The sequence below is a fragment of the Rana temporaria genome, unplaced genomic scaffold (genome assembly GCF_905171775.1).
Source record: "Rana temporaria unplaced genomic scaffold, aRanTem1.1, whole genome shotgun sequence".
NCBI classification, from domain to species: Eukaryota; Metazoa; Chordata; class Amphibia; order Anura; family Ranidae; genus Rana; species Rana temporaria.
The window spans coordinates 1-23891 of NW_024404593.1; the positions used below are offsets into that span (position 1 = coordinate 1).

The 23891-nt window shown below is 51.5% G+C and overlaps 32 non-coding genes across 32 annotated transcripts; all 32 read right to left on the minus strand.

Moving 5' to 3' along the window:
* Window positions 1-483: 483 nt before the first annotated feature.
* LOC120922653 lies at window positions 484-647 on the minus strand. Its single transcript, XR_005745395.1, has one exon. It is a non-coding gene; the product is annotated as a U1 spliceosomal RNA (small nuclear RNA).
* Window positions 648-1200: 553 nt separating this feature from the next.
* LOC120922674 lies at window positions 1201-1364 on the minus strand. Its single transcript, XR_005745414.1, has one exon. It is a non-coding gene; the product is annotated as a U1 spliceosomal RNA (small nuclear RNA).
* Window positions 1365-1917: 553 nt separating this feature from the next.
* Window positions 1918-2081, minus strand: LOC120922685. The gene has a single exon (XR_005745425.1). It is a non-coding gene; the product is annotated as a U1 spliceosomal RNA (small nuclear RNA).
* A 550-nt stretch (window positions 2082-2631) lies between these two features.
* LOC120922697 lies at window positions 2632-2795 on the minus strand. The gene has a single exon (XR_005745436.1). It is a non-coding gene; the product is annotated as a U1 spliceosomal RNA (small nuclear RNA).
* A 550-nt stretch (window positions 2796-3345) lies between these two features.
* LOC120922709 lies at window positions 3346-3509 on the minus strand. Its single transcript, XR_005745447.1, has one exon. It is a non-coding gene; the product is annotated as a U1 spliceosomal RNA (small nuclear RNA).
* Window positions 3510-4062: 553 nt separating this feature from the next.
* On the minus strand, window positions 4063-4226 carry LOC120922659. Its single transcript, XR_005745399.1, has one exon. It is a non-coding gene; the product is annotated as a U1 spliceosomal RNA (small nuclear RNA).
* Window positions 4227-4779: 553 nt separating this feature from the next.
* Window positions 4780-4943, minus strand: LOC120922665. Its single transcript, XR_005745405.1, has one exon. It is a non-coding gene; the product is annotated as a U1 spliceosomal RNA (small nuclear RNA).
* Window positions 4944-5496: 553 nt separating this feature from the next.
* LOC120922666 lies at window positions 5497-5660 on the minus strand. Its single transcript, XR_005745406.1, has one exon. It is a non-coding gene; the product is annotated as a U1 spliceosomal RNA (small nuclear RNA).
* Window positions 5661-6210: 550 nt separating this feature from the next.
* Window positions 6211-6374, minus strand: LOC120922667. Its single transcript, XR_005745407.1, has one exon. It is a non-coding gene; the product is annotated as a U1 spliceosomal RNA (small nuclear RNA).
* Window positions 6375-6924: 550 nt separating this feature from the next.
* LOC120922668 lies at window positions 6925-7088 on the minus strand. The gene has a single exon (XR_005745408.1). It is a non-coding gene; the product is annotated as a U1 spliceosomal RNA (small nuclear RNA).
* A 550-nt stretch (window positions 7089-7638) lies between these two features.
* Window positions 7639-7802, minus strand: LOC120922669. Its single transcript, XR_005745409.1, has one exon. It is a non-coding gene; the product is annotated as a U1 spliceosomal RNA (small nuclear RNA).
* Window positions 7803-8355: 553 nt separating this feature from the next.
* Window positions 8356-8519, minus strand: LOC120922670. Its single transcript, XR_005745410.1, has one exon. It is a non-coding gene; the product is annotated as a U1 spliceosomal RNA (small nuclear RNA).
* A 553-nt stretch (window positions 8520-9072) lies between these two features.
* Window positions 9073-9236, minus strand: LOC120922671. Its single transcript, XR_005745411.1, has one exon. It is a non-coding gene; the product is annotated as a U1 spliceosomal RNA (small nuclear RNA).
* A 553-nt stretch (window positions 9237-9789) lies between these two features.
* Window positions 9790-9953, minus strand: LOC120922672. The gene has a single exon (XR_005745412.1). It is a non-coding gene; the product is annotated as a U1 spliceosomal RNA (small nuclear RNA).
* A 550-nt stretch (window positions 9954-10503) lies between these two features.
* LOC120922673 lies at window positions 10504-10667 on the minus strand. The gene has a single exon (XR_005745413.1). It is a non-coding gene; the product is annotated as a U1 spliceosomal RNA (small nuclear RNA).
* A 550-nt stretch (window positions 10668-11217) lies between these two features.
* On the minus strand, window positions 11218-11381 carry LOC120922675. The gene has a single exon (XR_005745415.1). It is a non-coding gene; the product is annotated as a U1 spliceosomal RNA (small nuclear RNA).
* A 553-nt stretch (window positions 11382-11934) lies between these two features.
* On the minus strand, window positions 11935-12098 carry LOC120922676. The gene has a single exon (XR_005745416.1). It is a non-coding gene; the product is annotated as a U1 spliceosomal RNA (small nuclear RNA).
* Window positions 12099-12648: 550 nt separating this feature from the next.
* On the minus strand, window positions 12649-12812 carry LOC120922677. Its single transcript, XR_005745417.1, has one exon. It is a non-coding gene; the product is annotated as a U1 spliceosomal RNA (small nuclear RNA).
* A 553-nt stretch (window positions 12813-13365) lies between these two features.
* LOC120922678 lies at window positions 13366-13529 on the minus strand. The gene has a single exon (XR_005745418.1). It is a non-coding gene; the product is annotated as a U1 spliceosomal RNA (small nuclear RNA).
* Window positions 13530-14891: 1362 nt separating this feature from the next.
* On the minus strand, window positions 14892-15055 carry LOC120922679. Its single transcript, XR_005745419.1, has one exon. It is a non-coding gene; the product is annotated as a U1 spliceosomal RNA (small nuclear RNA).
* A 550-nt stretch (window positions 15056-15605) lies between these two features.
* On the minus strand, window positions 15606-15769 carry LOC120922680. The gene has a single exon (XR_005745420.1). It is a non-coding gene; the product is annotated as a U1 spliceosomal RNA (small nuclear RNA).
* A 553-nt stretch (window positions 15770-16322) lies between these two features.
* On the minus strand, window positions 16323-16486 carry LOC120922681. The gene has a single exon (XR_005745421.1). It is a non-coding gene; the product is annotated as a U1 spliceosomal RNA (small nuclear RNA).
* Window positions 16487-17042: 556 nt separating this feature from the next.
* LOC120922682 lies at window positions 17043-17206 on the minus strand. The gene has a single exon (XR_005745422.1). It is a non-coding gene; the product is annotated as a U1 spliceosomal RNA (small nuclear RNA).
* A 553-nt stretch (window positions 17207-17759) lies between these two features.
* LOC120922683 lies at window positions 17760-17923 on the minus strand. The gene has a single exon (XR_005745423.1). It is a non-coding gene; the product is annotated as a U1 spliceosomal RNA (small nuclear RNA).
* Window positions 17924-18473: 550 nt separating this feature from the next.
* Window positions 18474-18637, minus strand: LOC120922684. The gene has a single exon (XR_005745424.1). It is a non-coding gene; the product is annotated as a U1 spliceosomal RNA (small nuclear RNA).
* A 553-nt stretch (window positions 18638-19190) lies between these two features.
* On the minus strand, window positions 19191-19354 carry LOC120922686. Its single transcript, XR_005745426.1, has one exon. It is a non-coding gene; the product is annotated as a U1 spliceosomal RNA (small nuclear RNA).
* Window positions 19355-19904: 550 nt separating this feature from the next.
* LOC120922687 lies at window positions 19905-20068 on the minus strand. Its single transcript, XR_005745427.1, has one exon. It is a non-coding gene; the product is annotated as a U1 spliceosomal RNA (small nuclear RNA).
* Window positions 20069-20618: 550 nt separating this feature from the next.
* On the minus strand, window positions 20619-20782 carry LOC120922688. Its single transcript, XR_005745428.1, has one exon. It is a non-coding gene; the product is annotated as a U1 spliceosomal RNA (small nuclear RNA).
* Window positions 20783-21335: 553 nt separating this feature from the next.
* Window positions 21336-21499, minus strand: LOC120922690. Its single transcript, XR_005745429.1, has one exon. It is a non-coding gene; the product is annotated as a U1 spliceosomal RNA (small nuclear RNA).
* Window positions 21500-22055: 556 nt separating this feature from the next.
* Window positions 22056-22219, minus strand: LOC120922691. The gene has a single exon (XR_005745430.1). It is a non-coding gene; the product is annotated as a U1 spliceosomal RNA (small nuclear RNA).
* Window positions 22220-22769: 550 nt separating this feature from the next.
* LOC120922692 lies at window positions 22770-22933 on the minus strand. Its single transcript, XR_005745431.1, has one exon. It is a non-coding gene; the product is annotated as a U1 spliceosomal RNA (small nuclear RNA).
* A 550-nt stretch (window positions 22934-23483) lies between these two features.
* On the minus strand, window positions 23484-23647 carry LOC120922693. The gene has a single exon (XR_005745432.1). It is a non-coding gene; the product is annotated as a U1 spliceosomal RNA (small nuclear RNA).
* Between the last annotated feature and the right edge of the window lie 244 nt (window positions 23648-23891).

Consider the following 23891-nt stretch of genomic DNA (forward strand, 5'->3'; position numbering starts at 1 on the left):
TTCCTGGTTATGGAGGGGCTTTCTGGGTGCTTGCTGGCTGGTCAACTAGCCTCAATCAGAGCTATTCCACGCTCGTCGCCGCCGCCGCCGCCACTTTTGAACAGGAAACTGTCTGTACCTGGGGAGGAGGCCTCTGAAATGTCTTCAGGATGCCAGGGCTATCAGACAGTCTTCCCGGACGACACTGCAGCAGCACATATATTTGCATAGAGGGGCGGAAATGAAGTGTTCAGACACAATGCAGATTTCCTTCTGAGAAACGAGGCCTGCTGCGTAGAGATATGGAAGCATGCAGCATCGAACGAAGAGATACATGGGATGGATCCAGGACAACAAGTGGCGAACGTGCTGAACTATTGTAGAAGGCTGCAGAAACACCTGAGAAAAGAAACAGCAGGGGAAGAAAGAAACACGGCAAAGTCTGTTGTTGCTGCTGCTGCTTCTGCTTCTTTTTCTTCAAATCTATCTTTTACCAGGAATAATCAGGGGAAAGCGCGAACGCAGTCCCCCACTACCACAAATTATGCAGTCGAGTTTCCCGCATTTGGGGAAATCGCAGGGGTCAGCACAGCCGGAGTGCAATGGCCGAGCCTCGCCCTGGGAGAACCGCCTTCATGATCATGGTGTCTCCCCTGCCAGGTAAGTATGAGTTGGAATCATCACTCTAGCAGCCCCCGGTCAGGGGAACATCTCTTCCTGGTTATGGAGGGGCTTTCTGGGTGCTTGCTGGCTGGTCAACTAGCCTCAATCAGAGCTATTCCACGCTCGTCGCCGCCGCCGCCGCCACTTTTGAACAGGAAACTGTCTGTACCTGGGGAGGAGGCCTCTGAAATGTCTTCAGGATGCCAGGGCTATCAGACAGTCTTCCCGGACGACACTGCAGCAGCACATATATTTGCATAGAGGGGCGGAAATGAAGTGTTCAGACACAATGCAGATTTCCTTCTGAGAAACGAGGCCTGCTGCGTAGAGATATGGAAGCATGCAGCATCGAACGAAGAGATACATGGGATGGATCCAGGACAACAAGTGGCGAACGTGCTGAACTATTGTAGAAGGCTGCAGAAACACCTGAGAAAAGAAACAGCAGGGGAAGAAAGAAACACGGCAAAGTCTGTTGTTGCTGCTGCTGCTGCTGTTGTTGTTGTTGCTGCTGCTTCTGCTTCTTTTTCTTCAAATCTATCTTTTACCAGGAATAATCAGGGGAAAGCGCGAACGCAGTCCCCCACTACCACAAATTATGCAGTCGAGTTTCCCGCATTTGGGGAAATCGCAGGGGTCAGCACAGCCGGAGTGCAATGGCCGAGCCTCGCCCTGGGAGAACCGCCTTCATGATCATGGTGTCTCCCCTGCCAGGTAAGTATGAGTTGGAATCATCACTCTAGCAGCCCCCGGTCAGGGGAACATCTCTTCCTGGTTATGGAGGGGCTTTCTGGGTGCTTGCTGGCTGGTCAACTAGCCTCAATCAGAGCTATTCCACGCTCGTCGCCGCCGCCGCCGCCACTTTTGAACAGGAAACTGTCTGTACCTGGGGAGGAGGCCTCTGAAATGTCTTCAGGATGCCAGGGCTATCAGACAGTCTTCCCGGACGACACTGCAGCAGCACATATATTTGCATAGAGGGGCGGAAATGAAGTGTTCAGACACAATGCAGATTTCCTTCTGAGAAACGAGGCCTGCTGCGTAGAGATATGGAAGCATGCAGCATCGAACGAAGAGATACATGGGATGGATCCAGGACAACAAGTGGCGAACGTGCTGAACTATTGTAGAAGGCTGCAGAAACACCTGAGAAAAGAAACAGCAGGGGAAGAAAGAAACACGGCAAAGTCTGTTGTTGCTGCTGCTGCTGCTGTTGTTGTTGTTGCTGCTGCTTCTGCTTCTTTTTCTTCAAATCTATCTTTTACCAGGAATAATCAGGGGAAAGCGCGAACGCAGTCCCCCACTACCACAAATTATGCAGTCGAGTTTCCCGCATTTGGGGAAATCGCAGGGGTCAGCACAGCCGGAGTGCAATGGCCGAGCCTCGCCCTGGGAGAACCGCCTTCATGATCATGGTGTCTCCCCTGCCAGGTAAGTATGAGTTGGAATCATCACTCTAGCAGCCCCCGGTCAGGGGAACATCTCTTCCTGGTTATGGAGGGGCTTTCTGGGTGCTTGCTGGCTGGTCAACTAGCCTCAATCAGAGCTATTCCACGCTCGTCGCCGCCGCCGCCGCCACTTTTGAACAGGAAACTGTCTGTACCTGGGGAGGAGGCCTCTGAAATGTCTTCAGGATGCCAGGGCTATCAGACAGTCTTCCCGGACGACACTGCAGCAGCACATATATTTGCATAGAGGGGCGGAAATGAAGTGTTCAGACACAATGCAGATTTCCTTCTGAGAAACGAGGCCTGCTGCGTAGAGATATGGAAGCATGCAGCATCGAACGAAGAGATACATGGGATGGATCCAGGACAACAAGTGGCGAACGTGCTGAACTATTGTAGAAGGCTGCAGAAACACCTGAGAAAAGAAACAGCAGGGGAAGAAAGAAACACGGCAAAGTCTGTTGTTGCTGCTGCTGCTGTTGTTGTTGTTGCTGCTGCTTCTGCTTCTTTTTCTTCAAATCTATCTTTTACCAGGAATAATCAGGGGAAAGCGCGAACGCAGTCCCCCACTACCACAAATTATGCAGTCGAGTTTCCCGCATTTGGGGAAATCGCAGGGGTCAGCACAGCCGGAGTGCAATGGCCGAGCCTCGCCCTGGGAGAACCGCCTTCATGATCATGGTGTCTCCCCTGCCAGGTAAGTATGAGTTGGAATCATCACTCTAGCAGCCCCCGGTCAGGGGAACATCTCTTCCTGGTTATGGAGGGGCTTTCTGGGTGCTTGCTGGCTGGTCAACTAGCCTCAATCAGAGCTATTCCACGCTCGTCGCCGCCGCCGCCGCCACTTTTGAACAGGAAACTGTCTGTACCTGGGGAGGAGGCCTCTGAAATGTCTTCAGGATGCCAGGGCTATCAGACAGTCTTCCCGGACGACACTGCAGCAGCACATATATTTGCATAGAGGGGCGGAAATGAAGTGTTCAGACACAATGCAGATTTCCTTCTGAGAAACGAGGCCTGCTGCGTAGAGATATGGAAGCATGCAGCATCGAACGAAGAGATACATGGGATGGATCCAGGACAACAAGTGGCGAACGTGCTGAACTATTGTAGAAGGCTGCAGAAACACCTGAGAAAAGAAACAGCAGGGGAAGAAAGAAACACGGCAAAGTCTGTTGTTGCTGCTGCTGCTGTTGTTGTTGTTGCTGCTGCTTCTGCTTCTTTTTCTTCAAATCTATCTTTTACCAGGAATAATCAGGGGAAAGCGCGAACGCAGTCCCCCACTACCACAAATTATGCAGTCGAGTTTCCCGCATTTGGGGAAATCGCAGGGGTCAGCACAGCCGGAGTGCAATGGCCGAGCCTCGCCCTGGGAGAACCGCCTTCATGATCATGGTGTCTCCCCTGCCAGGTAAGTATGAGTTGGAATCATCACTCTAGCAGCCCCCGGTCAGGGGAACATCTCTTCCTGGTTATGGAGGGGCTTTCTGGGTGCTTGCTGGCTGGTCAACTAGCCTCAATCAGAGCTATTCCACGCTCGTCGCCGCCGCCGCCGCCACTTTTGAACAGGAAACTGTCTGTACCTGGGGAGGAGGCCTCTGAAATGTCTTCAGGATGCCAGGGCTATCAGACAGTCTTCCCGGACGACACTGCAGCAGCACATATATTTGCATAGAGGGGCGGAAATGAAGTGTTCAGACACAATGCAGATTTCCTTCTGAGAAACGAGGCCTGCTGCGTAGAGATATGGAAGCATGCAGCATCGAACGAAGAGATACATGGGATGGATCCAGGACAACAAGTGGCGAACGTGCTGAACTATTGTAGAAGGCTGCAGAAACACCTGAGAAAAGAAACAGCAGGGGAAGAAAGAAACACGGCAAAGTCTGTTGTTGCTGCTGCTGCTGCTGTTGTTGTTGTTGCTGCTGCTTCTGCTTCTTTTTCTTCAAATCTATCTTTTACCAGGAATAATCAGGGGAAAGCGCGAACGCAGTCCCCCACTACCACAAATTATGCAGTCGAGTTTCCCGCATTTGGGGAAATCGCAGGGGTCAGCACAGCCGGAGTGCAATGGCCGAGCCTCGCCCTGGGAGAACCGCCTTCATGATCATGGTGTCTCCCCTGCCAGGTAAGTATGAGTTGGAATCATCACTCTAGCAGCCCCCGGTCAGGGGAACATCTCTTCCTGGTTATGGAGGGGCTTTCTGGGTGCTTGCTGGCTGGTCAACTAGCCTCAATCAGAGCTATTCCACGCTCGTCGCCGCCGCCGCCGCCACTTTTGAACAGGAAACTGTCTGTACCTGGGGAGGAGGCCTCTGAAATGTCTTCAGGATGCCAGGGCTATCAGACAGTCTTCCCGGACGACACTGCAGCAGCACATATATTTGCATAGAGGGGCGGAAATGAAGTGTTCAGACACAATGCAGATTTCCTTCTGAGAAACGAGGCCTGCTGCGTAGAGATATGGAAGCATGCAGCATCGAACGAAGAGATACATGGGATGGATCCAGGACAACAAGTGGCGAACGTGCTGAACTATTGTAGAAGGCTGCAGAAACACCTGAGAAAAGAAACAGCAGGGGAAGAAAGAAACACGGCAAAGTCTGTTGTTGCTGCTGCTGCTGCTGTTGTTGTTGTTGCTGCTGCTTCTGCTTCTTTTTCTTCAAATCTATCTTTTACCAGGAATAATCAGGGGAAAGCGCGAACGCAGTCCCCCACTACCACAAATTATGCAGTCGAGTTTCCCGCATTTGGGGAAATCGCAGGGGTCAGCACAGCCGGAGTGCAATGGCCGAGCCTCGCCCTGGGAGAACCGCCTTCATGATCATGGTGTCTCCCCTGCCAGGTAAGTATGAGTTGGAATCATCACTCTAGCAGCCCCCGGTCAGGGGAACATCTCTTCCTGGTTATGGAGGGGCTTTCTGGGTGCTTGCTGGCTGGTCAACTAGCCTCAATCAGAGCTATTCCACGCTCGTCGCCGCCGCCGCCGCCACTTTTGAACAGGAAACTGTCTGTACCTGGGGAGGAGGCCTCTGAAATGTCTTCAGGATGCCAGGGCTATCAGACAGTCTTCCCGGACGACACTGCAGCAGCACATATATTTGCATAGAGGGGCGGAAATGAAGTGTTCAGACACAATGCAGATTTCCTTCTGAGAAACGAGGCCTGCTGCGTAGAGATATGGAAGCATGCAGCATCGAACGAAGAGATACATGGGATGGATCCAGGACAACAAGTGGCGAACGTGCTGAACTATTGTAGAAGGCTGCAGAAACACCTGAGAAAAGAAACAGCAGGGGAAGAAAGAAACACGGCAAAGTCTGTTGTTGCTGCTGCTGCTGCTGTTGTTGTTGTTGCTGCTGCTTCTGCTTCTTTTTCTTCAAATCTATCTTTTACCAGGAATAATCAGGGGAAAGCGCGAACGCAGTCCCCCACTACCACAAATTATGCAGTCGAGTTTCCCGCATTTGGGGAAATCGCAGGGGTCAGCACAGCCGGAGTGCAATGGCCGAGCCTCGCCCTGGGAGAACCGCCTTCATGATCATGGTGTCTCCCCTGCCAGGTAAGTATGAGTTGGAATCATCACTCTAGCAGCCCCCGGTCAGGGGAACATCTCTTCCTGGTTATGGAGGGGCTTTCTGGGTGCTTGCTGGCTGGTCAACTAGCCTCAATCAGAGCTATTCCACGCTCGTCGCCGCCGCCGCCGCCACTTTTGAACAGGAAACTGTCTGTACCTGGGGAGGAGGCCTCTGAAATGTCTTCAGGATGCCAGGGCTATCAGACAGTCTTCCCGGACGACACTGCAGCAGCACATATATTTGCATAGAGGGGCGGAAATGAAGTGTTCAGACACAATGCAGATTTCCTTCTGAGAAACGAGGCCTGCTGCGTAGAGATATGGAAGCATGCAGCATCGAACGAAGAGATACATGGGATGGATCCAGGACAACAAGTGGCGAACGTGCTGAACTATTGTAGAAGGCTGCAGAAACACCTGAGAAAAGAAACAGCAGGGGAAGAAAGAAACACGGCAAAGTCTGTTGTTGCTGCTGCTGCTGTTGTTGTTGTTGCTGCTGCTTCTGCTTCTTTTTCTTCAAATCTATCTTTTACCAGGAATAATCAGGGGAAAGCGCGAACGCAGTCCCCCACTACCACAAATTATGCAGTCGAGTTTCCCGCATTTGGGGAAATCGCAGGGGTCAGCACAGCCGGAGTGCAATGGCCGAGCCTCGCCCTGGGAGAACCGCCTTCATGATCATGGTGTCTCCCCTGCCAGGTAAGTATGAGTTGGAATCATCACTCTAGCAGCCCCCGGTCAGGGGAACATCTCTTCCTGGTTATGGAGGGGCTTTCTGGGTGCTTGCTGGCTGGTCAACTAGCCTCAATCAGAGCTATTCCACGCTCGTCGCCGCCGCCGCCGCCACTTTTGAACAGGAAACTGTCTGTACCTGGGGAGGAGGCCTCTGAAATGTCTTCAGGATGCCAGGGCTATCAGACAGTCTTCCCGGACGACACTGCAGCAGCACATATATTTGCATAGAGGGGCGGAAATGAAGTGTTCAGACACAATGCAGATTTCCTTCTGAGAAACGAGGCCTGCTGCGTAGAGATATGGAAGCATGCAGCATCGAACGAAGAGATACATGGGATGGATCCAGGACAACAAGTGGCGAACGTGCTGAACTATTGTAGAAGGCTGCAGAAACACCTGAGAAAAGAAACAGCAGGGGAAGAAAGAAACACGGCAAAGTCTGTTGTTGCTGCTGCTGCTGTTGTTGTTGTTGCTGCTGCTTCTGCTTCTTTTTCTTCAAATCTATCTTTTACCAGGAATAATCAGGGGAAAGCGCGAACGCAGTCCCCCACTACCACAAATTATGCAGTCGAGTTTCCCGCATTTGGGGAAATCGCAGGGGTCAGCACAGCCGGAGTGCAATGGCCGAGCCTCGCCCTGGGAGAACCGCCTTCATGATCATGGTGTCTCCCCTGCCAGGTAAGTATGAGTTGGAATCATCACTCTAGCAGCCCCCGGTCAGGGGAACATCTCTTCCTGGTTATGGAGGGGCTTTCTGGGTGCTTGCTGGCTGGTCAACTAGCCTCAATCAGAGCTATTCCACGCTCGTCGCCGCCGCCGCCGCCACTTTTGAACAGGAAACTGTCTGTACCTGGGGAGGAGGCCTCTGAAATGTCTTCAGGATGCCAGGGCTATCAGACAGTCTTCCCGGACGACACTGCAGCAGCACATATATTTGCATAGAGGGGCGGAAATGAAGTGTTCAGACACAATGCAGATTTCCTTCTGAGAAACGAGGCCTGCTGCGTAGAGATATGGAAGCATGCAGCATCGAACGAAGAGATACATGGGATGGATCCAGGACAACAAGTGGCGAACGTGCTGAACTATTGTAGAAGGCTGCAGAAACACCTGAGAAAAGAAACAGCAGGGGAAGAAAGAAACACGGCAAAGTCTGTTGTTGCTGCTGCTGCTGTTGTTGTTGTTGCTGCTGCTTCTGCTTCTTTTTCTTCAAATCTATCTTTTACCAGGAATAATCAGGGGAAAGCGCGAACGCAGTCCCCCACTACCACAAATTATGCAGTCGAGTTTCCCGCATTTGGGGAAATCGCAGGGGTCAGCACAGCCGGAGTGCAATGGCCGAGCCTCGCCCTGGGAGAACCGCCTTCATGATCATGGTGTCTCCCCTGCCAGGTAAGTATGAGTTGGAATCATCACTCTAGCAGCCCCCGGTCAGGGGAACATCTCTTCCTGGTTATGGAGGGGCTTTCTGGGTGCTTGCTGGCTGGTCAACTAGCCTCAATCAGAGCTATTCCACGCTCGTCGCCGCCGCCGCCGCCACTTTTGAACAGGAAACTGTCTGTACCTGGGGAGGAGGCCTCTGAAATGTCTTCAGGATGCCAGGGCTATCAGACAGTCTTCCCGGACGACACTGCAGCAGCACATATATTTGCATAGAGGGGCGGAAATGAAGTGTTCAGACACAATGCAGATTTCCTTCTGAGAAACGAGGCCTGCTGCGTAGAGATATGGAAGCATGCAGCATCGAACGAAGAGATACATGGGATGGATCCAGGACAACAAGTGGCGAACGTGCTGAACTATTGTAGAAGGCTGCAGAAACACCTGAGAAAAGAAACAGCAGGGGAAGAAAGAAACACGGCAAAGTCTGTTGTTGCTGCTGCTGCTGCTGTTGTTGTTGTTGCTGCTGCTTCTGCTTCTTTTTCTTCAAATCTATCTTTTACCAGGAATAATCAGGGGAAAGCGCGAACGCAGTCCCCCACTACCACAAATTATGCAGTCGAGTTTCCCGCATTTGGGGAAATCGCAGGGGTCAGCACAGCCGGAGTGCAATGGCCGAGCCTCGCCCTGGGAGAACCGCCTTCATGATCATGGTGTCTCCCCTGCCAGGTAAGTATGAGTTGGAATCATCACTCTAGCAGCCCCCGGTCAGGGGAACATCTCTTCCTGGTTATGGAGGGGCTTTCTGGGTGCTTGCTGGCTGGTCAACTAGCCTCAATCAGAGCTATTCCACGCTCGTCGCCGCCGCCGCCGCCACTTTTGAACAGGAAACTGTCTGTACCTGGGGAGGAGGCCTCTGAAATGTCTTCAGGATGCCAGGGCTATCAGACAGTCTTCCCGGACGACACTGCAGCAGCACATATATTTGCATAGAGGGGCGGAAATGAAGTGTTCAGACACAATGCAGATTTCCTTCTGAGAAACGAGGCCTGCTGCGTAGAGATATGGAAGCATGCAGCATCGAACGAAGAGATACATGGGATGGATCCAGGACAACAAGTGGCGAACGTGCTGAACTATTGTAGAAGGCTGCAGAAACACCTGAGAAAAGAAACAGCAGGGGAAGAAAGAAACACGGCAAAGTCTGTTGTTGCTGCTGCTGCTGCTGTTGTTGTTGTTGCTGCTGCTTCTGCTTCTTTTTCTTCAAATCTATCTTTTACCAGGAATAATCAGGGGAAAGCGCGAACGCAGTCCCCCACTACCACAAATTATGCAGTCGAGTTTCCCGCATTTGGGGAAATCGCAGGGGTCAGCACAGCCGGAGTGCAATGGCCGAGCCTCGCCCTGGGAGAACCGCCTTCATGATCATGGTGTCTCCCCTGCCAGGTAAGTATGAGTTGGAATCATCACTCTAGCAGCCCCCGGTCAGGGGAACATCTCTTCCTGGTTATGGAGGGGCTTTCTGGGTGCTTGCTGGCTGGTCAACTAGCCTCAATCAGAGCTATTCCACGCTCGTCGCCGCCGCCGCCGCCACTTTTGAACAGGAAACTGTCTGTACCTGGGGAGGAGGCCTCTGAAATGTCTTCAGGATGCCAGGGCTATCAGACAGTCTTCCCGGACGACACTGCAGCAGCACATATATTTGCATAGAGGGGCGGAAATGAAGTGTTCAGACACAATGCAGATTTCCTTCTGAGAAACGAGGCCTGCTGCGTAGAGATATGGAAGCATGCAGCATCGAACGAAGAGATACATGGGATGGATCCAGGACAACAAGTGGCGAACGTGCTGAACTATTGTAGAAGGCTGCAGAAACACCTGAGAAAAGAAACAGCAGGGGAAGAAAGAAACACGGCAAAGTCTGTTGTTGCTGCTGCTGCTGCTGTTGTTGTTGTTGCTGCTGCTTCTGCTTCTTTTTCTTCAAATCTATCTTTTACCAGGAATAATCAGGGGAAAGCGCGAACGCAGTCCCCCACTACCACAAATTATGCAGTCGAGTTTCCCGCATTTGGGGAAATCGCAGGGGTCAGCACAGCCGGAGTGCAATGGCCGAGCCTCGCCCTGGGAGAACCGCCTTCATGATCATGGTGTCTCCCCTGCCAGGTAAGTATGAGTTGGAATCATCACTCTAGCAGCCCCCGGTCAGGGGAACATCTCTTCCTGGTTATGGAGGGGCTTTCTGGGTGCTTGCTGGCTGGTCAACTAGCCTCAATCAGAGCTATTCCACGCTCGTCGCCGCCGCCGCCGCCACTTTTGAACAGGAAACTGTCTGTACCTGGGGAGGAGGCCTCTGAAATGTCTTCAGGATGCCAGGGCTATCAGACAGTCTTCCCGGACGACACTGCAGCAGCACATATATTTGCATAGAGGGGCGGAAATGAAGTGTTCAGACACAATGCAGATTTCCTTCTGAGAAACGAGGCCTGCTGCGTAGAGATATGGAAGCATGCAGCATCGAACGAAGAGATACATGGGATGGATCCAGGACAACAAGTGGCGAACGTGCTGAACTATTGTAGAAGGCTGCAGAAACACCTGAGAAAAGAAACAGCAGGGGAAGAAAGAAACACGGCAAAGTCTGTTGTTGCTGCTGCTGCTGTTGTTGTTGTTGCTGCTGCTTCTGCTTCTTTTTCTTCAAATCTATCTTTTACCAGGAATAATCAGGGGAAAGCGCGAACGCAGTCCCCCACTACCACAAATTATGCAGTCGAGTTTCCCGCATTTGGGGAAATCGCAGGGGTCAGCACAGCCGGAGTGCAATGGCCGAGCCTCGCCCTGGGAGAACCGCCTTCATGATCATGGTGTCTCCCCTGCCAGGTAAGTATGAGTTGGAATCATCACTCTAGCAGCCCCCGGTCAGGGGAACATCTCTTCCTGGTTATGGAGGGGCTTTCTGGGTGCTTGCTGGCTGGTCAACTAGCCTCAATCAGAGCTATTCCACGCTCGTCGCCGCCGCCGCCGCCACTTTTGAACAGGAAACTGTCTGTACCTGGGGAGGAGGCCTCTGAAATGTCTTCAGGATGCCAGGGCTATCAGACAGTCTTCCCGGACGACACTGCAGCAGCACATATATTTGCATAGAGGGGCGGAAATGAAGTGTTCAGACACAATGCAGATTTCCTTCTGAGAAACGAGGCCTGCTGCGTAGAGATATGGAAGCATGCAGCATCGAACGAAGAGATACATGGGATGGATCCAGGACAACAAGTGGCGAACGTGCTGAACTATTGTAGAAGGCTGCAGAAACACCTGAGAAAAGAAACAGCAGGGGAAGAAAGAAACACGGCAAAGTCTGTTGTTGCTGCTGCTGCTGTTGTTGTTGTTGCTGCTGCTTCTGCTTCTTTTTCTTCAAATCTATCTTTTACCAGGAATAATCAGGGGAAAGCGCGAACGCAGTCCCCCACTACCACAAATTATGCAGTCGAGTTTCCCGCATTTGGGGAAATCGCAGGGGTCAGCACAGCCGGAGTGCAATGGCCGAGCCTCGCCCTGGGAGAACCGCCTTCATGATCATGGTGTCTCCCCTGCCAGGTAAGTATGAGTTGGAATCATCACTCTAGCAGCCCCCGGTCAGGGGAACATCTCTTCCTGGTTATGGAGGGGCTTTCTGGGTGCTTGCTGGCTGGTCAACTAGCCTCAATCAGAGCTATTCCACGCTCGTCGCCGCCGCCGCCGCCACTTTTGAACAGGAAACTGTCTGTACCTGGGGAGGAGGCCTCTGAAATGTCTTCAGGATGCCAGGGCTATCAGACAGTCTTCCCGGACGACACTGCAGCAGCACATATATTTGCATAGAGGGGCGGAAATGAAGTGTTCAGACACAATGCAGATTTCCTTCTGAGAAACGAGGCCTGCTGCGTAGAGATATGGAAGCATGCAGCATCGAACGAAGAGATACATGGGATGGATCCAGGACAACAAGTGGCGAACGTGCTGAACTATTGTAGAAGGCTGCAGAAACACCTGAGAAAAGAAACAGCAGGGGAAGAAAGAAACACGGCAAAGTCTGTTGTTGCTGCTGCTGCTGCTGTTGTTGTTGTTGCTGCTGCTTCTGCTTCTTTTTCTTCAAATCTATCTTTTACCAGGAATAATCAGGGGAAAGCGCGAACGCAGTCCCCCACTACCACAAATTATGCAGTCGAGTTTCCCGCATTTGGGGAAATCGCAGGGGTCAGCACAGCCGGAGTGCAATGGCCGAGCCTCGCCCTGGGAGAACCGCCTTCATGATCATGGTGTCTCCCCTGCCAGGTAAGTATGAGTTGGAATCATCACTCTAGCAGCCCCCGGTCAGGGGAACATCTCTTCCTGGTTATGGAGGGGCTTTCTGGGTGCTTGCTGGCTGGTCAACTAGCCTCAATCAGAGCTATTCCACGCTCGTCGCCGCCGCCGCCGCCACTTTTGAACAGGAAACTGTCTGTACCTGGGGAGGAGGCCTCTGAAATGTCTTCAGGATGCCAGGGCTATCAGACAGTCTTCCCGGACGACACTGCAGCAGCACATATATTTGCATAGAGGGGCGGAAATGAAGTGTTCAGACACAATGCAGATTTCCTTCTGAGAAACGAGGCCTGCTGCGTAGAGATATGGAAGCATGCAGCATCGAACGAAGAGATACATGGGATGGATCCAGGACAACAAGTGGCGAACGTGCTGAACTATTGTAGAAGGCTGCAGAAACACCTGAGAAAAGAAACAGCAGGGGAAGAAAGAAACACGGCAAAGTCTGTTGTTGCTGCTGCTGCTGTTGTTGTTGTTGCTGCTGCTTCTGCTTCTTTTTCTTCAAATCTATCTTTTACCAGGAATAATCAGGGGAAAGCGCGAACGCAGTCCCCCACTACCACAAATTATGCAGTCGAGTTTCCCGCATTTGGGGAAATCGCAGGGGTCAGCACAGCCGGAGTGCAATGGCCGAGCCTCGCCCTGGGAGAACCGCCTTCATGATCATGGTGTCTCCCCTGCCAGGTAAGTATGAGTTGGAATCATCACTCTAGCAGCCCCCGGTCAGGGGAACATCTCTTCCTGGTTATGGAGGGGCTTTCTGGGTGCTTGCTGGCTGGTCAACTAGCCTCAATCAGAGCTATTCCACGCTCGTCGCCGCCGCCGCCGCCACTTTTGAACAGGAAACTGTCTGTACCTGGGGAGGAGGCCTCTGAAATGTCTTCAGGATGCCAGGGCTATCAGACAGTCTTCCCGGACGACACTGCAGCAGCACATATATTTGCATAGAGGGGCGGAAATGAAGTGTTCAGACACAATGCAGATTTCCTTCTGAGAAACGAGGCCTGCTGCGTAGAGATATGGAAGCATGCAGCATCGAACGAAGAGATACATGGGATGGATCCAGGACAACAAGTGGCGAACGTGCTGAACTATTGTAGAAGGCTGCAGAAACACCTGAGAAAAGAAACAGCAGGGGAAGAAAGAAACACGGCAAAGTCTGTTGTTGCTGCTGCTGCTGCTGTTGTTGTTGTTGCTGCTGCTTCTGCTTCTTTTTCTTCAAATCTATCTTTTACCAGGAATAATCAGGGGAAAGCGCGAACGCAGTCCCCCACTACCACAAATTATGCAGTCGAGTTTCCCGCATTTGGGGAAATCGCAGGGGTCAGCACAGCCGGAGTGCAATGGCCGAGCCTCGCCCTGGGAGAACCGCCTTCATGATCATGGTGTCTCCCCTGCCAGGTAAGTATGAGTTGGAATCATCACTCTAGCAGCCCCCGGTCAGGGGAACATCTCTTCCTGGTTATGGAGGGGCTTTCTGGGTGCTTGCTGGCTGGTCAACTAGCCTCAATCAGAGCTATTCCACGCTCGTCGCCGCCGCCACCGCCACTTTTGAACAGGAAACTGTCTGTACCTGGGGAGGAGGCCTCTGAAATGTCTTCAGGATGCCAGGGCTATCAGACAGTCTTCCCGGACGACACTGCAGCAGCACATATATTTGCATAGAGGGGCGGAAATGAAGTGTTCAGACACAATGCAGATTTCCTTCTGAGAAACGAGGCCTGCTGCGTAGAGATATGGAAGCATGCAGCATTGAAATAAAGTTGATAACTTGACTTATATTTAAATAGCACACTTACTGCTATTAAATCGATCGTGAGACAGATTCGTGAATAAAAAAACGTGTGTTTAATGTACACACTTAACATAAGTACAAAAACAGTTTAAATGTATCAAATAGCTTCAAATAAGAGTTCAAAAAATAAGAATTTCAAATGAATCAGATGTGTGTTCCAAGACTTGCTTCCGTATGTTTGCAAAATGAATGTCTGTCAATGTGAGCTTCTTCTTCTTGGTGGCTGAATAGGAAAAAGCTACCGAAGCCATCAGACCTATAGTTTATATATCAAAGACATTTCTTTGTCTGAATTTCGCGCTCAGAAAAATACCCTCCCAAAAGGGTGTGACTTATAATGAAAACCTGATACAACATCTGTTTTACATCTATCTCAACCTTTACATAGGAAATGGCTCCTAAGAACCTAGTCTAAATATTCTGTAGATCTCAAGAGGAAATGGCTTGTTTAGGTAAGAAAAGGTGAAAGGTCTGCAGACACAGCTAAAATCACATTCTAAACAGAATGTGGCCTAGCTAATCAATCACTGAGAAACAGCCATATGAATTACCTCAATAGGAGAACACATTCCAATCAAATACAATTCTTTACTTAAAACATTAAACATTTCAAATGAACATATATATATATTTCATATTCAAACTTATACGTTTTTGGAGTTTCAAATCTCGATTTCAGCGAATTACACAAGAAAATTAATAGCTCAAACAGTCTCACATTCATTCATATTAACAAGAATATATATATTCTTTATAAAATCCTTCCGGAAGGGATTTTAGAATATAACAAGCATCGAACGAAGAGATACATGGGATGGATCCAGGACAACAAGTGGCGAACGTGCTGAACTATTGTAGAAGGCTGCAGAAACACCTGAGAAAAGAAACAGCAGGGGAAGAAAGAAACACGGCAAAGTCTGTTGTTGCTGCTGCTTCTGCTTCTTTTTCTTCAAATCTATCTTTTACCAGGAATAATCAGGGGAAAGCGCGAACGCAGTCCCCCACTACCACAAATTATGCAGTCGAGTTTCCCGCATTTGGGGAAATCGCAGGGGTCAGCACAGCCGGAGTGCAATGGCCGAGCCTCGCCCTGGGAGAACCGCCTTCATGATCATGGTGTCTCCCCTGCCAGGTAAGTATGAGTTGGAATCATCACTCTAGCAGCCCCCGGTCAGGGGAACATCTCTTCCTGGTTATGGAGGGGCTTTCTGGGTGCTTGCTGGCTGGTCAACTAGCCTCAATCAGAGCTATTCCACGCTCGTCGCCGCCGCCGCCGCCACTTTTGAACAGGAAACTGTCTGTACCTGGGGAGGAGGCCTCTGAAATGTCTTCAGGATGCCAGGGCTATCAGACAGTCTTCCCGGACGACACTGCAGCAGCACATATATTTGCATAGAGGGGCGGAAATGAAGTGTTCAGACACAATGCAGATTTCCTTCTGAGAAACGAGGCCTGCTGCGTAGAGATATGGAAGCATGCAGCATCGAACGAAGAGATACATGGGATGGATCCAGGACAACAAGTGGCGAACGTGCTGAACTATTGTAGAAGGCTGCAGAAACACCTGAGAAAAGAAACAGCAGGGGAAGAAAGAAACACGGCAAAGTCTGTTGTTGCTGCTGCTGCTGTTGTTGTTGTTGCTGCTGCTTCTGCTTCTTTTTCTTCAAATCTATCTTTTACCAGGAATAATCAGGGGAAAGCGCGAACGCAGTCCCCCACTACCACAAATTATGCAGTCGAGTTTCCCGCATTTGGGGAAATCGCAGGGGTCAGCACAGCCGGAGTGCAATGGCCGAGCCTCGCCCTGGGAGAACCGCCTTCATGATCATGGTGTCTCCCCTGCCAGGTAAGTATGAGTTGGAATCATCACTCTAGCAGCCCCCGGTCAGGGGAACATCTCTTCCTGGTTATGGAGGGGCTTTCTGGGTGCTTGCTGGCTGGTCAACTAGCCTCAATCAGAGCTATTCCACGCTCGTCGCCGCCGCCGCCGCCGCCACTTTTGAACAGGAAACTGTCTGTACCTGGGGAGGAGGCCTCTGAAATGTCTTCAGGATGCCAGGGCTATCAGACAGTCTTCCCGGACGACACTGCAGCAGCACATATATTTGCATAGAGGGGCGGAAATGAAGTGTTCAGACACAATGCAGATTTCCTTCTGAGAAACGAGGCCTGCTGCGTAGAGATATGGAAGCATGCAGCATCGAACGAAGAGATACATGGGATGGATCCAGGACAACAAGTGGCGAACGTGCTGAACTATTGTAGAAGGCTGCAGAAACACCTGAGAAAAGAAACAGCAGGGGAAGAAAGAAACACGGCAAAGTCTGTTGTTGCTGCTGCTGCTGTTGTTGTTGTTGCTGCTGCTTCTGCTTCTTTTTCTTCAAATCTATCTTTTACCAGGAATAATCAGGGGAAAGCGCGAACGCAGTCCCCCACTACCACAAATTATGCAGTCGAGTTTCCCGCATTTGGGGAAATCGCAGGGGTCAGCACAGCCGGAGTGCAATGGCCGAGCCTCGCCCTGGGAGAACCGCCTTCATGATCATGGTGTCTCCCCTGCCAGGTAAGTATGAGTTGGAATCATCACTCTAGCAGCCCCCGGTCAGGGGAACATCTCTTCCTGGTTATGGAGGGGCTTTCTGGGTGCTTGCTGGCTGGTCAACTAGCCTCAATCAGAGCTATTCCACGCTCGTCGCCGCCGCCGCCGCCGCCACTTTTGAACAGGAAACTGTCTGTACCTGGGGAGGAGGCCTCTGAAATGTCTTCAGGATGCCAGGGCTATCAGACAGTCTTCCCGGACGACACTGCAGCAGCACATATATTTGCATAGAGGGGCGGAAATGAAGTGTTCAGACACAATGCAGATTTCCTTCTGAGAAACGAGGCCTGCTGCGTAGAGATATGGAAGCATGCAGCATCGAACGAAGAGATACATGGGATGGATCCAGGACAACAAGTGGCGAACGTGCTGAACTATTGTAGAAGGCTGCAGAAACACCTGAGAAAAGAAACAGCAGGGGAAGAAAGAAACACGGCAAAGTCTGTTGTTGCTGCTGCTGCTGCTGTTGTTGTTGTTGCTGCTGCTTCTGCTTCTTTTTCTTCAAATCTATCTTTTACCAGGAATAATCAGGGGAAAGCGCGAACGCAGTCCCCCACTACCACAAATTATGCAGTCGAGTTTCCCGCATTTGGGGAAATCGCAGGGGTCAGCACAGCCGGAGTGCAATGGCCGAGCCTCGCCCTGGGAGAACCGCCTTCATGATCATGGTGTCTCCCCTGCCAGGTAAGTATGAGTTGGAATCATCACTCTAGCAGCCCCCGGTCAGGGGAACATCTCTTCCTGGTTATGGAGGGGCTTTCTGGGTGCTTGCTGGCTGGTCAACTAGCCTCAATCAGAGCTATTCCACGCTCGTCGCCGCCGCCGCCGCCGCCACTTTTGAACAGGAAACTGTCTGTACCTGGGGAGGAGGCCTCTGAAATGTCTTCAGGATGCCAGGGCTATCAGACAGTCTTCCCGGACGACACTGCAGCAGCACATATATTTGCATAGAGGGGCGGAAATGAAGTGTTCAGACACAATGCAGATTTCCTTCTGAGAAACGAGGCCTGCTGCGTAGAGATATGGAAGCATGCAGCATCGAACGAAGAGATACATGGGATGGATCCAGGACAACAAGTGGCGAACGTGCTGAACTATTGTAGAAGGCTGCAGAAACACCTGAGAAAAGAAACAGCAGGGGAAGAAAGAAACACGGCAAAGTCTGTTGTTGCTGCTGCTGCTGTTGTTGTTGTTGCTGCTGCTTCTGCTTCTTTTTCTTCAAATCTATCTTTTACCAGGAATAATCAGGGGAAAGCGCGAACGCAGTCCCCCACTACCACAAATTATGCAGTCGAGTTTCCCGCATTTGGGGAAATCGCAGGGGTCAGCACAGCCGGAGTGCAATGGCCGAGCCTCGCCCTGGGAGAACCGCCTTCATGATCATGGTGTCTCCCCTGCCAGGTAAGTATGAGTTGGAATCATCACTCTAGCAGCCCCCGGTCAGGGGAACATCTCTTCCTGGTTATGGAGGGGCTTTCTGGGTGCTTGCTGGCTGGTCAACTAGCCTCAATCAGAGCTATTCCACGCTCGTCGCCGCCGCCGCCGCCACTTTTGAACAGGAAACTGTCTGTACCTGGGGAGGAGGCCTCTGAAATGTCTTCAGGATGCCAGGGCTATCAGACAGTCTTCCCGGACGACACTGCAGCAGCACATATATTTGCATAGAGGGGCGGAAATGAAGTGTTCAGACACAATGCAGATTTCCTTCTGAGAAACGAGGCCTGCTGCGTAGAGATATGGAAGCATGCAGCATCGAACGAAGAGATACATGGGATGGATCCAGGACAACAAGTGGCGAACGTGCTGAACTATTGTAGAAGGCTGCAGAAACACCTGAGAAAAGAAACAGCAGGGGAAGAAAGAAACACGGCAAAGTCTGTTGTTGCTGCTGCTGCTGTTGTTGTTGTTGCTGCTGCTTCTGCTTCTTTTTCTTCAAATCTATCTTTTACCAGGAATAATCAGGGGAAAGCGCGAACGCAGTCCCCCACTACCACAAATTATGCAGTCGAGTTTCCCGCATTTGGGGAAATCGCAGGGGTCAGCACAGCCGGAGTGCAATGGCCGAGCCTCGCCCTGGGAGAACCGCCTTCATGATCATGGTGTCTCCCCTGCCAGGTAAGTATGAGTTGGAATCATCACTCTAGCAGCCCCCGGTCAGGGGAACATCTCTTCCTGGTTATGGAGGGGCTTTCTGGGTGCTTGCTGGCTGGTCAACTAGCCTCAATCAGAGCTATTCCACGCTCGTCGCCGCCGCCGCCGCCGCCACTTTTGAACAGGAAACTGTCTGTACCTGGGGAGGAGGCCTCTGAAATGTCTTCAGGATGCCAGGGCTATCAGACAGTCTTCCCGGACGACACTGCAGCAGCACATATATTTGCATAGAGGGGCGGAAATGAAGTGTTCAGACACAATGCAGATTTCCTTCTGAGAAACGAGGCCTGCTGCGTAGAGATATGGAAGCATGCAGCATCGAACGAAGAGATACATGGGATGGATCCAGGACAACAAGTGGCGAACGTGCTGAACTATTGTAGAAGGCTGCAGAAACACCTGAGAAAAGAAACAGCAGGGGAAGAAAGAAACACGGCAAAGTCTGTTGTTGCTGCTGCTGCTGTTGTTGTTGTTGCTGCTGCTTCTGCTTCTTTTTCTTCAAATCTATCTTTTACCAGGAATAATCAGGGGAAAGCGCGAACGCAGTCCCCCACTACCACAAATTATGCAGTCGAGTTTCCCGCATTTGGGGAAATCGCAGGGGTCAGCACAGCCGGAGTGCAATGGCCGAGCCTCGCCCTGGGAGAACCGCCTTCATGATCATGGTGTCTCCCCTGCCAGGTAAGTATGAGTTGGAATCATCACTCTAGCAGCCCCCGGTCAGGGGAACATCTCTTCCTGGTTATGGAGGGGCTTTCTGGGTGCTTGCTGGCTGGTCAACTAGCCTCAATCAGAGCTATTCCACGCTCGTCGCCGCCGCCGCCGCCACTTTTGAACAGGAAACTGTCTGTACCTGGGGAGGAGGCCTCTGAAATGTCTTCAGGATGCCAGGGCTATCAGACAGTCTTCCCGGACGACACTGCAGCAGCACATATATTTGCATAGAGGGGCGGAAATGAAGTGTTCAGACACAATGCAGATTTCCTTCTGAGAAACGAGGCCTGCTGCGTAGAGATATGGAAGCATGCAGCATCGAACGAAGAGATACATGGGATGGATCCAGGACAACAAGTGGCGAACGTGCTGAACTATTGTAGAAGGCTGCAGAAACACCTGAGAAAAGAAACAGCAGGGGAAGAAAGAAACACGGCAAAGTCTGTTGTTGCTGCTGCTGCTGTTGTTGTTGTTGCTGCTGCTTCTGCTTCTTTTTCTTCAAATCTATCTTTTACCAGGAATAATCAGGGGAAAGCGCGAACGCAGTCCCCCACTACCACAAATTATGCAGTCGAGTTTCCCGCATTTGGGGAAATCGCAGGGGTCAGCACAGCCGGAGTGCAATGGCCGAGCCTCGCCCTGGGAGAACCGCCTTCATGATCATGGTGTCTCCCCTGCCAGGTAAGTATGAGTTGGAATCATCACTCTAGCAGCCCCCGGTCAGGGGAACATCTCTTCCTGGTTATGGAGGGGCTTTCTGGGTGCTTGCTGGCTGGTCAACTAGCCTCAATCAGAGCTATTCCACGCTCGTCGCCGCCGCCGCCACTTTTGAACAGGAAACTGTCTGTACCTGGGGAGGAGGCCTCTGAAATGTCTTCAGGATGCCAGGGCTATCAGACAGTCTTCCCGGACGACACTGCAGCAGCACATATATTTGCATAGAGGGGCGGAAATGAAGTGTTCAGACACAATGCAGATTTCCTTCTGAGAAACGAGGCCTGCTGCGTAGAGATATGGAAGCATGCAGCATCGAACGAAGAGATACATGGGATGGATCCAGGACAACAAGTGGCGAACGTGCTGAACTATTGTAGAAGGCTGCAGAAACACCTGAGAAAAGAAACAGCAGGGGAAGAAAGAAACACGGCAAAGTCTGTTGTTGCTGCTGCTGCTGCTGTTGTTGTTGTTGCTGCTGCTTCTGCTTCTTTTTCTTCAAATCTATCTTTTACCAGGAATAATCAGGGGAAAGCGCGAACGCAGTCCCCCACTACCACAAATTATGCAGTCGAGTTTCCCGCATTTGGGGAAATCGCAGGGGTCAGCACAGCCGGAGTGCAATGGCCGAGCCTCGCCCTGGGAGAACCGCCTTCATGATCATGGTGTCTCCCCTGCCAGGTAAGTATGAGTTGGAATCATCACTCTAGCAGCCCCCGGTCAGGGGAACATCTCTTCCTGGTTATGGAGGGGCTTTCTGGGTGCTTGCTGGCTGGTCAACTAGCCTCAATCAGAGCTATTCCACGCTCGTCGCCGCCGCCGCCGCCACTTTTGAACAGGAAACTGTCTGTACCTGGGGAGGAGGCCTCTGAAATGTCTTCAGGATGCCAGGGCTATCAGACAGTCTTCCCGGACGACACTGCAGCAGCACATATATTTGCATAGAGGGGCGGAAATGAAGTGTTCAGACACAATGCAGATTTCCTTCTGAGAAACGAGGCCTGCTGCGTAGAGATATGGAAGCATGCAGCATCGAACGAAGAGATACATGGGATGGATCCAGGACAACAAGTGGCGAACGTGCTGAACTATTGTAGAAGGCTGCAGAAACACCTGAGAAAAGAAACAGCAGGGGAAGAAAGAAACACGGCAAAGTCTGTTGTTGCTGCTGCTGCTGCTGTTGTTGTTGTTGCTGCTGCTTCTGCTTCTTTTTCTTCAAATCTATCTTTTACCAGGAATAATCAGGGGAAAGCGCGAACGCAGTCCCCCACTACCACAAATTATGCAGTCGAGTTTCCCGCATTTGGGGAAATCGCAGGGGTCAGCACAGCCGGAGTGCAATGGCCGAGCCTCGCCCTGGGAGAACCGCCTTCATGATCATGGTGTCTCCCCTGCCAGGTAAGTATGAGTTGGAATCATCACTCTAGCAGCCCCCGGTCAGGGGAACATCTCTTCCTGGTTATGGAGGGGCTTTCTGGGTGCTTGCTGGCTGGTCAACTAGCCTCAATCAGAGCTATTCCACGCTCGTCGCCGCCGCCGCCGCCGCCACTTTTGAACAGGAAACTGTCTGTACCTGGGGAGGAGGCCTCTGAAATGTCTTCAGGATGCCAGGGCTATCAGACAGTCTTCCCGGACGACACTGCAGCAGCACATATATTTGCATAGAGGGGCGGAAATGAAGTGTTCAGACACAATGCAGATTTCCTTCTGAGAAACGAGGCCTGCTGCGTAGAGATATGGAAGCATGCAGCATCGAACGAAGAGATACATGGGATGGATCCAGGACAACAAGTGGCGAACGTGCTGAACTATTGTAGAAGGCTGCAGAAACACCTGAGAAAAGAAACAGCAGGGGAAGAAAGAAACACGGCAAAGTCTGTTGTTGCTGCTGCTGCTGCTGTTGTTGTTGTTGCTGCTGCTTCTGCTTCTTTTTCTTCAAATCTATCTTTTACCAGGAATAATCAGGGGAAAGCGCGAACGCAGTCCCCCACTACCACAAATTATGCAGTCGAGTTTCCCGCATTTGGGGAAATCGCAGGGGTCAGCACAGCCGGAGTGCAATGGCCGAGCCTCGCCCTGGGAGAACCGCCTTCATGATCATGGTGTCTCCCCTGCCAGGTAAGTATGAGTTGGAATCATCACTCTAGCAGCCCCCGGTCAGGGGAACATCTCTTCCTGGTTATGGAGGGGCTTTCTGGGTGCTTGCTGGCTGGTCAACTAGCCTCAATCAGAGCTATTCCACGCTCGTCGCCGCCGCCGCCGCCACTTTTGAACAGGAAACTGTCTGTACCTGGGGAGGAGGCCTCTGAAATGTCTTCAGGATGCCAGGGCTATCAGACAGTCTTCCCGGACGACACTGCAGCAGCACATATATTTGCATAGAGGGGCGGAAATGAAGTGTTCAGACACAATGCAGATTTCCTTCTGAGAAACGAGGCCTGCTGCGTAGAGATATGGAAGCATGCAGCATCGAACGAAGAGATACATGGGATGGATCCAGGACAACAAGTGGCGAACGTGCTGAACTATTGTAGAAGGCTGCAGAAACACCTGAGAAAAGAAACAGCAGGGGAAGAAAGAAACACGGCAAAGTCTGTTGTTGCTGCTGCTGCTGTTGTTGTTGTTGCTGCTGCTTCTGCTTCTTTTTCTTCAAATCTATCTTTTACCAGGAATAATCAGGGGAAAGCGCGAACGCAGTCCCCCACTACCACAAATTATGCAGTCGAGTTTCCCGCATTTGGGGAAATCGCAGGGGTCAGCACAGCCGGAGTGCAATGGCCGAGCCTCGCCCTGGGAGAACCGCCTTCATGATCATGGTGTCTCCCCTGCCAGGTAAGTATGAGTTGGAATCATCACTCTAGCAGCCCCCGGTCAGGGGAACATCTCTTCCTGGTTATGGAGGGGCTTTCTGGGTGCTTGCTGGCTGGTCAACTAGCCTCAATCAGAGCTATTCCACGCTCGTCGCCGCCGCCGCCACTTTTGAACAGGAAACTGTCTGTACCTGGGGAGGAGGCCTCTGAAATGTCTTCAGGATGCCAGGGCTATCAGACAGTCTTCCCGGACGACACTGCAGCAGCACATATATTTGCATAGAGGGGCGGAAATGAAGTGTTCAGACACAATGCAGATTTCCTTCTGAGAAACGAGGCCTGCTGCGTAGAGATATGGAAGCATGCAGCATCGAACGAAGAGATACATGGGATGGATCCAGGACAACAAGTGGCGAACGTGCTGAACTATTGTAGAAGGCTGCAGAAACACCTGAGAAAAGAAACAGCAGGGGAAGAAAGAAACACGGCAAAGTCTGTTGTTGCTGCTGCTGCTGCTGTTGTTGTTGTTGCTGCTGCTTCTGCTTCTTTTTCTTCAAATCTATCTTTTACCAGGAATAATCAGGGGAAAGCGCGAACGCAGTCCCCCACTACCACAAATTATGCAGTCGAGTTTCCCGCATTTGGGGAAATCGCAGGGGTCAGCACAGCCGGAGTGCAATGGCCGAGCCTCGCCCTGGGAGAACCGCCTTCATGATCATGGTGTCTCCCCTGCCAGGTAAGTATGAGTTGGAATCATCACTCTAGCAGCCCCCGGTCAGGGGAACATCTCTTCCTGGTTATGGAGGGGCTTTCTGGGTGCTTGCTGGCTGGTCAACTAGCCTCAATCAGAGCTATTCCACGCTCGTCGCCGCCGCCGCCGCCACTTTTGAACAGGAAACTGTCTGTACCTGGGGAGGAGGCCTCTGAAATGTCTTCAGGATGCCAGGGCTATCAGACAGTCTTCCCGGACGACACTGCAGCAGCACAT